The following is a 12,264-nucleotide window of genomic DNA, read 5'->3' as shown; positions in this document are numbered from 1 at the left end:
TTGACTCTCACCAACTTTTACCGATGCATCATAGAAAGCATCCTATCTGGATGTATCACGGCTTGGTACGGCAACTGCTCTGCCCAGGACCGCAAGAAGCTGCAGAGTTGTGGACACAGCCCAGTGCATCACGGACACCAGCCTCCCCTCCTTGGACTATACCTCTCATTGTCTTGGTGTAGCAGCCAGCATAATCAAAGACCCCACCCACCCAGGACATTCTCCCTTCTCTCCTCTTCCATCAGGTAGAAGATACAGGTGCCTGAGGGCACATACCACCAGAGTCAAGGACAGCTTCTACCCCACTGTGATAAGACTATTGCACGGTTCCCTTATACAAGATGGACTATGACCTCACGTCACTTGTTGTGACCTTGCACCTTATTGCACGGCACTCTCTGTAGCTGTGACACTTTACTCTGCACTGTTATTGTTTTTACCTGTACTACATCAGCGCACTTTGTACCAACTCAATGTAACTGCACTGTGTAATGAATTGACCTGTACGGTCGGTTTGTAAGACAAGCTTTTCACTGTACCTCAGTACAAGTGACAATAATAAACCTAAACCAAGAGCCTCTTGAACACCTCTATCGTATTTGCCTCCACCGCCACCCCTGGCAGCGCATCCTAGGCACCCACCACTCTCTCTGTTAAAAAAAAACTTGCTCCACACATCTCCTCTGAACTTACCCCCCTCACCTTAAATGTTTAATACTATGGTATTAGATATTACAACCCTGGGAAAAAGATACTGGCCATCTACTGTATGGCTCTTATAATCTTATAAACCTCTATCAGATCTCTGCCACTCCAGAGAAAACAACCCAAGTTTGTCCAATCTCACCTTATAGCACATGCCCTCTAATCCAGGCAGCATCCTAGTAAACCTCCTCGCACCCTCTCCAAAGCCTCCACATCCTTCCTGTAATGGGGCAACCAAAATTGAATGCAATACTCCAGATGCAGCCTAACCAGAGTTTTATAAAGCTGTGACACAACTTGTTGCAAGCGTGCCATACACCTTCTTTACCACCCTATCAACCTGTGCAGGATCTTGACATTAACAGTGTATTGTCCCTTTACATTTGATATCCCAGAGTGCAACACTTCACATTTGGCCAAGTTAAACTCCATCTGCCATTTCTCTGCCCATATCTGCATCTGATCCACACCCTGCTGTATCCTTTGGCAGTTTCCGACGCTATCCACACCAATTTTCGTATTGTCTGCAAAGTTACTAACCCACCCATCTACATTTTCATCCAGGTCATTTATATACATCATAAACAGCACAGATCCCAGTACAGATCCCTGTGTAACACCACTAGTCACAGACCTCCAGACTGAATAAATCCCATTCACCGCTACCCTGTCTTCTACGGACAAGCCAGTTCTGAACCCAAACAGCCAAGACACCGTGGATCCCATGCATCTAAACCTTCTGGATGAACCTCCTGCAAGGGACCTTGTCAAATGCCTTACTAAAATCCATGTGGACAACATCTACAGCTCGACCTTCACCGATCACTTTCGTCACCTCCTCGAAAAACTCAGTCAAATTAGTAAGACACAACTTGCCTCGCACAAAACCATGCTGACCACCCCCAATTAGGCCATGGTTTTCCAAATGCTAATAAATCCGATTCCCTAGAACCCTCTCCAGTAACTTCCCTACTACTGACATGAGACTCACCGGACTATAGTTTCCAGTATTTTCCTTATTTCCTTTCTTGAATAATGGAACAACAGAAGCTATTTGTCAGTCCTCCGGAATCTCGCCTATGGCTAGAGAGGACACAAAGAACTAGGTCTAGGCCCCAGCAATCTCATTTCTTGCCTCCCTCAACAACCTGGGGTATATCCCATCAGTCCCTGGGGACTTATCCACCTTGATGTCTTTTTTTTAAAAGAGAGTCCCAACACTACTCCTTCATTATCACAAAATGCCCCAACATATTAGCATGATCCACACTGATCTCCCTATTCTCCATGTCCTTCTCCTTGGTAAATACTGATGCAAAGTACATTTAGGACCTCTCCCACATCTTCCACCTCCAAGCACATGTTCCCTCCTTTATCCTTAAGTGGTCCTACCCCCCTCCCTAGTTATCCTCTTGTTCTTGATGTATGTATAGAATGCCTTAGAACATACAACACTACAGCACAGTACAGGCCCTTCAGCCCACAATATTGTGCTGACATTTTATCCTGCGCTAAGATCTTTCTAACCTTCCCTCCCACATAGCCTCCTATTTTTCTATCATTCATGTGTCTAAGAGTCTCTTAAATGTCCCTAATGTATCCGCCCCCACAACCTCCGCAGGCAGTGCGTTCCATGCGCCCACCATTCTGTGCAGAAAAATTACCCGACATCCCCTTTATACCTTCCTCCAATCACCTTAAAATTATGTCCCCTCGTGTTAGCTATTGTCGCCCTAGGAAAAAGTTTCTCACTGTCCACTCAATCGATGCCTCTTATCATCCTGTACACCTTTATCAAGCCACCTCTCATCTTCCTTCTCTCCAAAGAAAAAAGCCACTGCTTGCTTAACCTATCGTCATAAGACATGCTCTCAAATCCAGGCAACATCCTGTAAAATCTCCTCTGCACCCTCTCTAAAGCTTCCACATCCTTTCTATAATGAGGTGACCAGAAATGAACACAATACTCCAAGGGTGGTCTGACACTTTGCAGCTCTTGAATTCAATACCCCAACTAATGTGTGGCAAGCTTGAGGGATCTATGGACATGGACCCCAGGATCCCTCTGTTCCTCCACACAGCTAAGAGTCCTGCCATTAAGAGAGAGAGATCTTTATTAGTCACATGTACATCGAAACACACAGTGAAATACATCCTTTCGCGTAGTGTTCTGGGGGCAGACCGCAAGTGTCGCCACGCTTCTGGCGCAAACATAGCATGCCCACAACTCCTAACCTGTACGTCTTTGGAATGTGGGAGGAAACCCACGCAGACACAGGGAGAACGTACAAACTCCTTACAGACAGTGAGGGAATTGAACCCGCGTTGCTGGCGCTGTAAAGCATTACGCTAATCACTACACTACCGTGCCTGCCCTATAACCTTGTATTCTGCCTTTGAATTCGATCTCTCGAAGTGCATCACTTCACACTTATCTGGGTTGAACTCCATCTGCCACTTCTCAGCCCAGCTCTGCATTCTAGCAATATCCTGTTGTAATCTACAGCAACGTTCCACACTATCCACAACACCCCCAACCTTTGTATCATCAGTAAACTTACTAACCCACCCTTCTACATCCTCATCCAAGTCATTTATAAAAATCACAAAGAGCACGGGTCCCAGAACAGATCCCTGCGAAACACCACTGGTCACCAACCTCCAAGCAGAATACTCTCCATCTACCACCACCTCTGTCTTCTATGGGCGAGCCAATTCTAAATCCACACAGCCAAGTTTCCCTGGATCCCATGCCTGACTTTCTGAATAAGTCTTCCATGAGGAACCTTATCAAATGCCTTACTAAAATCCACGTACACCATATCCACTGCTCTACCTTCATCAATGTGCTTTGTCACATCCTCAAATCAGGCTCATGAGGCACGACCTGCCCTCACAAAGCCATGCTGACTGTCCCTAATCAGACTTCGCTTCTCTAAATGCCCATAAATCCTGTCTCTAAGAATCTTCTCCAGTAATTTGCCCACGACTGAAGTAAGACTCACTGGTCTGTAATTCCCAGGGTTATCCCTACTTCCTTTCTTAAACAAAGGAAGGACATTTTCCACTCTCCAATCATCTGGCACTACTCCTGTAGCCAGTGAGGACGCAAAGATCGTCACCAAAGGCACAGCAATCTCTTCCCTCACTTACCGTAATAACCTTGGATATATCCTGTTCGGCCCTGGTGACTTATCTATCCTAATGTTTTTCCAATAGTTCCAGCACATCCCCTTACCACACATCGACATGCCCTAGCATATCAGCCTGTTGTACGCCATCCTCACAAACGCCAAGGTCTCTCTCTTTGGTGAATACTGAAGCAAAGTATTCATTAAGGACCTCCCCTACCTCTTCCGACTCCAGGCACATTTCCTCTTTTCTCCCTGATCGGTCCTACCCTCACTCTAGTCATCCTTTTATTCTTCACATACGTGTCGAACACCTTGGGGTTTTCCTTGATCCTACTCGCCAAGGACTTCTCACGCCCCCCTCTAGCTCTCCTAAGTCCATTCTTAAGCTCCCTCCTGGCTACCTTGTAACTCTCCAGAGCCCTGTCTGATCCATGCTTTCTAAACCTCAGGTAAGCTTCTTTCTTCCTCTTGACAAGATATTCTACATCTCGTGTCAACCACAGTTCCTTCACTCTACCATCCTTACCCTGCCTCAATGGGACAAACCTACCCAGAGCCCCATTCAAGTATTCCTTAAACAACCTCCACATTTCCACTGTGCACTTCCCCAAGAACATCTGTTCCCAATTTACACTCCCAAGTTCCTGCCTAATAGCATCATAATTCCCCCTCCCCCAGTTAAATACTTTCCCATATCGTCTGCTCCTATCCCTCTCCAAGGCTACGGTAAAGATCAAGGAGTTATGGTCACTGTCTCCAAAATGCTCTCCCATGAAGAGATCTGAAACCTGATCAGGCTCATTGCCTAGTACCAGGTCCAGTATGGCCTTTCCTCTAGTCAGCCTGTCCACATACCGTGTCCGGAATCCTTCCTGTACACACCAAACAAACTCTGCCCCATCTCATGGAATCAAAGAAAGTACAGCACAACTCAGGCCCTTCAACCCACAATGCTGTGCCAACATTTAAACCTCGCCTTAAAACTATCTAACCCCCTCTCCCCACATATCGCTCTATTTTAAATTCTTCCATGTGCTTATCTTGAACTTGACCAATGTACCTGCCTCCATCACCGCCCCAGGCAATGCATTCCACGCCCCATCCACCCTCTGGGTAAAAAACCTCCCTCTGATATCCCCCTTGAACTCCCCCCCCCCCCCCCATTACCTTAAAGCCATGCCCTCTTGTATTGAGCATTGATGCCCTGGGAAAGAACGCTGGCTATCTACTCTATCTATTCCTCTTAATATTTTGTATACCTCTATCATGTCCCCCCTCATCCTCTTTCTCTCCAAAGAGTAAAGCCCTAGCTCCCTTAGTCTCTCCTCATAATCCATACTCTCTAAAACAGGCAGCATCCTGGTAAATCTCCTCTGCACCCTTTCCAACGCTTCCACATCCTTCCTATAATGAGGCAACCAGAACCAGACACAGTACTCTAAGTGTGGTCTAACCAGAGTTTTGCAGAGCTGCATCATTATGTCGCAGCTCTTAAACTCGATCCCACGACTTATGAATGCTAACATCCCATAAGCATTCTTAACTACCCTATCCAGCTGTGAGGCAACTTTCAGGGATCTGTGGATATGAACCCCCAGATCCCTCTGTTCCTCCACACTGCCCAGAATCCTGCCATTAACTTTGTACTCCGCCTTGGAGTTTGTCCTTCCAAAGTGTACCACCTCACACTTCTCCGGGTTGAACTCCATCTGCAACTTCTCAGCCCAGCTCTGCATCCTATCAATGTCCCTCTGCAATCTTCGACAATCCTCCACACTATCCACACCACCAACTTTTGTGTCATCTGCAAACTTGCCAACCCACCCTTCTACCCCCTCATCCAGGTCATTAATAAAAATCATGAAAAGTAGATTTACATTTAAAGGGGTTAGTAGATCTACCCCCTTTACATTAAGGAGGTGCCAATCAATATTAGAAGAGTTGAAATCACCCATGACAACAACCCTGTTATTTTTGCACCTCTCCAAAATCTGCCTCCTGATCTGCTCCTCAGCATCTCTGCTGCTATTGGAGGGCTCTGCAGAATACTCCCAATAGAGTGATCGCTCCCTTCCTGTTTCTGACTTCCACCCACGTTGACTCAGTGGATGATTCCTCCAGGACATCCTCCCTTTCTGCAGCTGTGACACTGTCCCTGATCAGCAAAGCCACTCCCCCATCTCTTTTACCTCCACCCCTGTCCCTTTTGAAATATCTAAACCCTGGAATATCCAGCAGCCATTCCTGCCCTTGCGACAGCCAAGTCTCTGTAATGGCCACCACGTCATAGTCCCATGTACTTACCCACGCCCTCAGTTCATCAGCCTTGTTCCCGATACTTCGAATTAAAGTAGACACACTTCAGCCCATCCACCTGACCGCAATTTTACTCTTTCAACGGCCTATCCTTTCTCACAGTCTTTCTACACTCTGCATCTACTTGTACTGTGAATGAACCAACCTCTGACCTATCACTCTGGTTCCCATCCCCCTGCCAAACTAGTTTAAACCCTCCCCAACAGTTCTAGCAAACCTGCCCACAAGAATATTGGTCCCCCTCCAGTTCAGTGGCAACCTGTCCCTTTTGTACAGGTCGTACCTTCCCCAGAAGAGATCCCAATTATCAACAAATCTGAAACCCTGTCGCCTACACCAATTTTTCAGCCATGCATTCATCTGCCAAATCATCCTATTCTTACCTCACTGGCATGTGGCACAGGCTGCAATCTAGAGATTACTACCCTTTTCAGCTTCCTACCTAAATCCCTATATTCCCTCTATAGGACCTCAGCTCTTTTCCTTCCTACGTCATCGGTACCAATATGTACCACGACCTCTGGCTCTTCACCATCCCCCTTTAGAACGCTGTGGACCCGATCCAAGACGTCCCTGACCCTGGCACCAGGGAGGCAACATACCATCCAGGAGTCTCTTTCATGTCCACAGAACCTCCTCTGTGCCCCCCTTACGATGGAATCCCCTATCACTACCGCTCTCCTCTTCACCCCCCTTCCCTTCTGTACCACACGACCAGGCCCAATGCCAGAGACCTGGTCACTGCGGCTTGCCCCTGGTAGTTGTTTCCCTCAACAGTATCCAAAGCGGTATACCTGTTATTGAGTGGAACGGCCACAGGGGTTCTCTGCACTACCTGCCTATTCTCCGTCCTTCTCCTGACAGTCACCCATCTACCTGCCTCCTGCAGCTTCGGAGTGACTGCCTCCCTGTAGTTCTTGTCTATGTACTCCTCAGTATCCCGTAGGAGCCGAAGGTCATCCAGCTGCAGCTCCTTACAGACCTGGGAACTGGAGCTGCAGCTGGATGCACCTCGTGCAGATGTAGTTATTAGGGAGAGTGAATGTCTCCCAGAACTCCCACATCTTACAAGCTGAATACACCACTGACTCTGGAGCCATTCTCATTACTCTGCACTAAAGGGAACACCAAATCAAAGAAAGACAGAAAAACTTACCGGAGACTTACTTTCGCCTCTTCAACCAAAGCCTCAGCTCCCCACTCCAACACTGGCTGCTCCCAAAATGGATGCTCCGCTTATACTTGCCTTACCTTTATTTGCTGCTGTTAATAAGCCAATCAGCCTTGGGATTCACTTTAATCCTACTTATCGAGGACTTTTCATGGCCCCTCCTGGCTTTCCTAATTCTCTTGAGTTCTTATCTTGCTTCTTTATAACCGTCAAGGGTGCTGTTTGATTTTAGCTTACTAAACCTTACATATGCTGTGGAAGCCATCCATATATTTCAATTAAGGTGCACTAAAATGCAACAATTTTCAGCATTAAACTAGAAAAAGTAATGTAAATGTTAATACAACGATTTGTCCTTTTATGAGCATGTAAAGATCCAATTTCAGCAGTCATCAGTACCTAAAATCTGTTGTCTTCACAATTAAAAAGCTTGATTTTCATAAATCAGCAGGTGCACAAAAACTTCTTAATTTGGAATTTGTAAATGTCAGCGAATTTCACTGCAAGTACCATCAAATTCAAAATTCCTGTGCAAATGTAAGAGTTCCAAACTTGCTAGCCAAACTTCACCAATTCCCTGACTGCATTATTATCATGGGACTCTGAACAGACTTGAGTGAATTTTCTAGCAGTTGCACTGGAGGAAATTAGACCTGGTGCTGGAAGAGTTAACCCACTCATTTTGAAGAGGATGATCCAAAAGATATTTAGTCCCTATTTTCTGTTAACCAAGGACTGCTTCTTATGGCACATGGACTCAAAGTTGAAACTGCATCAGTCATTTTGTTAGATGTAGTTCCAATGCATTTGGAAACAGCCAAGAGCAATTCCTTCTTACCTTTCCTGTGCACAACATCCTCCTCCTGTGTGTTTTTTTTTGCACTGTGCACACACGCTAGGAGGAAAAGGAGTTTAGGGGTTGGAGAAGAGGGCTCTTACTGTGCTTGCTAAGTCATTCATTCATTTCTTTAAAATGTTCTTCAATCACTTCATTAAGATAATTTATGGGACTGGAGCTTACAAGTAAGTGCCAACAGTTTAAGTAGAAGCAAGCCTGGAACTTCGACATGTACTGTCAAACATATATCCCATACCCATGACAAAATCACATTACAAATCTATCAGTTCACTCTACACCAAGGCTCCACATTGAGCCCTGTACTGGAATTCTATCTTGCTGAAGAAATCACCTCTCAGACCTTGTGCCAATTAGGCCTGGTGCAAGATCAGTGACCCATTGATTTCAATACTTCTCTGCAGCCCTGCAAATCCTAAAGATGGAAAGATAGTTTTTTAAAAAAAATTTGGTTTAGCTTAATGTTTTCATTACTTGTTTTCTTAGTTAATATGGTTTTAAAAAAATGTAATAATTTGTTTTATTTATTTACTTACAATAGTTTTAAACATCCACATAAGAAATCGGAGCAGGAGAAGGCCTTCTGGCCCGTTGAGCCTGCTCCGCCATTCAATAAGATTATGGCTGATCTGGCCGTGGACTGCCTTTTTCCCATAACCCTTAATTCCCCTGCTATGCAAAAATCTATCCAACTGTGTCTTAAATATATTTAATGAGGTAGCCTCTACTGCGTCCCTGGGCAGAGAATTCCACAGATTCACAACACTCTGGGGGGGGGGGGGGGGGGGGGGGGGCGGGGTGGTAGTGGGCTAGCAGTTTCTCCTCATCTCCATCCCAAATCTATTCCTCCGAATCATGAGGCTCTGTCCCCTAGTTCTAGTCTAACCTACCAGTGGAAACAACCTTCCTGCCTCTATATAATCTATCCCTTTCATAACTTTATGTTTCTATAAGATCCCCTCTCATTCTTCTGAATTCCAGTGAGTATAGTCCCAGGTGACTCAATCTCTCCTCATAGGCTAACCCCCTCATCTCCAGAATCAACCTAGTGAACCTCCTCTGCACTGCCTCCAAAGACAGTATATCTTTCCTCAAGTAAGGAGACCAGAAATGCATGCAGTACTCCAGGTGCAGCCTCACCAGTACCCTGTACAGTTGCAGCACAATCTCCCTGCTCTTAAATGCAATCCCTCCAGCAATGAATGTCAACATTCCATTTGCCTTCTTGATAACCTGTTGCACCTGCAAACCAACCTTCTGCGATTCATGCACAAGCACTCCCGTCCCTCTGCACAACAGCACGCTGCAATCTTTCACTATTTAAATAATAATCTGATCTTCTATTTTTCCTTCCAAAGTGGATGACCTTGCGTTTATCAACATTGTACTCCATCTGCCAGACCCTTGCCCTCTCAATTAACCTATCTAAATCTCTCTGCAGACTCTCCGCATCCTCTGCGCAATTTGGTTTTCCACTCAATTTGGTGTCATCAGCAACTTAGATAGGCTACACTTGGTCCCCTCTTCCAAATCATTAATGTATATTGTGAACAGTTGCGGGCCCAGCAATGACCACTGCGGCACCCTGCTCACTACCGATTGCCATCAGAGAAACACCCATTTATCCCAACTCTCCGCCTTCTATTGATTAACCAATCCTCTATCCATGCTAATACATTACCCCAACTCCATTCATCCTTCCTGTGATGGAGCTGGCTGAGTCTATAACCTCGTTCTATCCAGATGTCTCGCTATTTCTTCATGATAGCTTCAAGCATTTTCCCGACTACAGATGTTAAGCTAACTGGCCTATAGTTACCTGCCTTTTGCTACATCCTTTTTTGAACAGTGGCTTAACATTCACTGTCTTCCAATCTGCTGGGACCTGCCCAGAGTACAGAGACCACATCCCCATCAAATTCTTCCCAGACTTGTTATCTGCACACTTAGGACAACTTAGAGTAGCCAGTTAACCTACCAACCCACACATTTTTGGAATATGGGAAGGAACAAGATGACCTGGAGGAAATGCACACAGTCACGAAGGATGTGCAAACTCCACACAGCACCAGAGGTCAGGATCAAATCCAGATCACTTGAGCTTTGAGGCAGCAGCTCTACTAGTGCACCACGTTTTTGATAACGAAGGAAATCAGTTATTGATTTTCATAACAATTACTTTAACATACTTGATTGCATTTGCATTATATGAACAAAAATAATTTTCAAAACTAAAGCGCAATCTTTTTGAAACCACTAAAAATGTAAATGCATGCTTTAAAGCCATGTAATTCTGCAACAGTAATAAATTTAGGAGAAGGTACTTACGGCAAATTTGTATCCCATTTTAATCAGCTTAAAAGCTACTTAAATGAATGAACCTCTTCAAGTGATACCTTCTTGATACAACTGGAGCAATGTCAACTTGACATTCCAAATCACTTCTGAGCGTCACTTACAAGATGTATTTTGTTAAAAATAATCAAATACTAATATGCTAAATCACAATTTTGAATGTGTACATGCTACAATTTATTAAAACCCAAATTATTGGAAATTGCTATCAAGCAACTCTTGGCCAATAATGTCTCCTCATTTCAAATGCAGGGACTCATTCTGGCCTTTAACAGTCCTGTCAAGTTAATAAAACAGGCAATGCTGGAAACACTCAGCAGGTCAGGCAACATCTGTGGAAAAAGAAAGTTAATGTTTCAGGTCTGGGACCTCAATTGAAGTTTAGGTATTCATCAAAAGAATATCCCATCATTCAACACTGTACAAATAAATTGAAAACTAATTGAAACAATATAAAAGTTTCATCCTCCCAACCTCAGATAGAATTTTAATTTGTTTAGATGGCCACTCACTTTGACCCCCACCCATAAAAAACATTTTCTAAATAAAAAACAGATTTTTCTTTCCAGATGAGCTGGAAAGAAATATCTTATGGGCTAGACATGGCCTGCAGGCTATATATTGTGCACCAATGAACAGAGCAACCATTTAACAAAAATTACTTAGAGACAATTAAGCTTTAGTTTCAGAATTTTTCTTCCTCAAAGTTGATTTTCAATGTTGTAAGTTGCAGCTAATTCACAAAAGAAAAACAGTGCTGGCCACTGATCTCTGATATTTAATCTGGCACTGAACCAGCAGTTTACAGAAGCAGCGATTCTTCCAGAATAGACTTTATATCAATGGTGCCATCTATTTCCATTCAAAATATTGGCTTCATATATTTGAACTGTACGAGCCTGAAACTGGATTTAGATTTTGCAGGAAACAGTAAACAAAGTGCTTCAGCCATTCATTGCACTTGAATTTGCCTAGAAACTCTGGACTCCAGAACAGCTGGTCAGCTTTACGTTATTAGACGAACAAACCACTGCAGCAGCCTACACAGCAGATCTACGGGTATTGAATCTGAATCATGAAGCATAGAAAGAGGCCATTTGGCCCATCATGTTCATGCCAATCATTAAGTATCCATCCATCGGTGGGTTTAAACTAGATTTGCAGGGGGAGGGGAACCAGAGTGTTAAAGAAGAAAGTGAGGAGGAAAATGATCATGCGAAGTCTGCAGGTATGGACAGAAATCAAAGGTTTGTACATGATAGTAATGTTCTCAGGTGCACCTATTTCAATGCAAGGAGTATTGTAGGTAAGGCGGATGAGTTTAGGGCGTGGATTGGCACATGGGATTACGATGTTATTGCTATTAGTGAGACATGGTTGAAGGACGGGCAGGACTGGCAGCTTAATGTTCCGGGCTTCCGTTGTTTCAGACGTGATACAGGGGGAGGGATGAAAGGGGGAGGAATGGCATTACTGGTCAGGGAACAGATCACAGCTGTGCGTAGACAGGACAGCCCGGAGGGCTCATCTACAGAAGCCCTATGGGTGGAGCTGAGGAACAGGAAAGGTATGGCCACACTAATAGGGTTGTATTATAGACCACCCAATACTCAGAGAGAATTGGAGGAACAAATCTGTAGGGAGATAGCAGACCAATGTAAGAAACAGAAAGTTGTAATAGTAGGGGATTTTAACTTTCCACATATTGACTGGGACTCCCACACTAC

General features: G+C 44.6%; 1 protein-coding gene across 5 annotated transcripts in view; it reads right to left on the bottom strand.

Annotated features, from left to right (window-relative positions):
• Nucleotides 1-12,264, bottom strand: part of hycc1 (hyccin PI4KA lipid kinase complex subunit 1) — a 110,801-nt gene that overhangs the window by 64,549 nt on the left and 33,988 nt on the right. The window contains exon 2 of one of the 5 annotated variants that reach the window (XM_052015387.1): nt 848-925. The exons of the other annotated variants lie outside the window; for them this stretch is intronic. The gene's annotated coding sequence lies outside the window, so the exon portion shown is untranslated. The remainder of the gene's footprint in view (nt 1-847; nt 926-12,264) is intronic. 5 annotated transcript variants of the gene reach the window in all.

Source organism: Pristis pectinata, chromosome 5 (assembly GCF_009764475.1).
Source record: "Pristis pectinata isolate sPriPec2 chromosome 5, sPriPec2.1.pri, whole genome shotgun sequence".
Taxonomy (NCBI): domain Eukaryota; kingdom Metazoa; phylum Chordata; class Chondrichthyes; order Rhinopristiformes; family Pristidae; genus Pristis; species Pristis pectinata.
The sequence above is the reverse complement of the archived record's forward strand: the minus strand, read 5'-3'. Positions and strand labels throughout refer to the sequence as shown.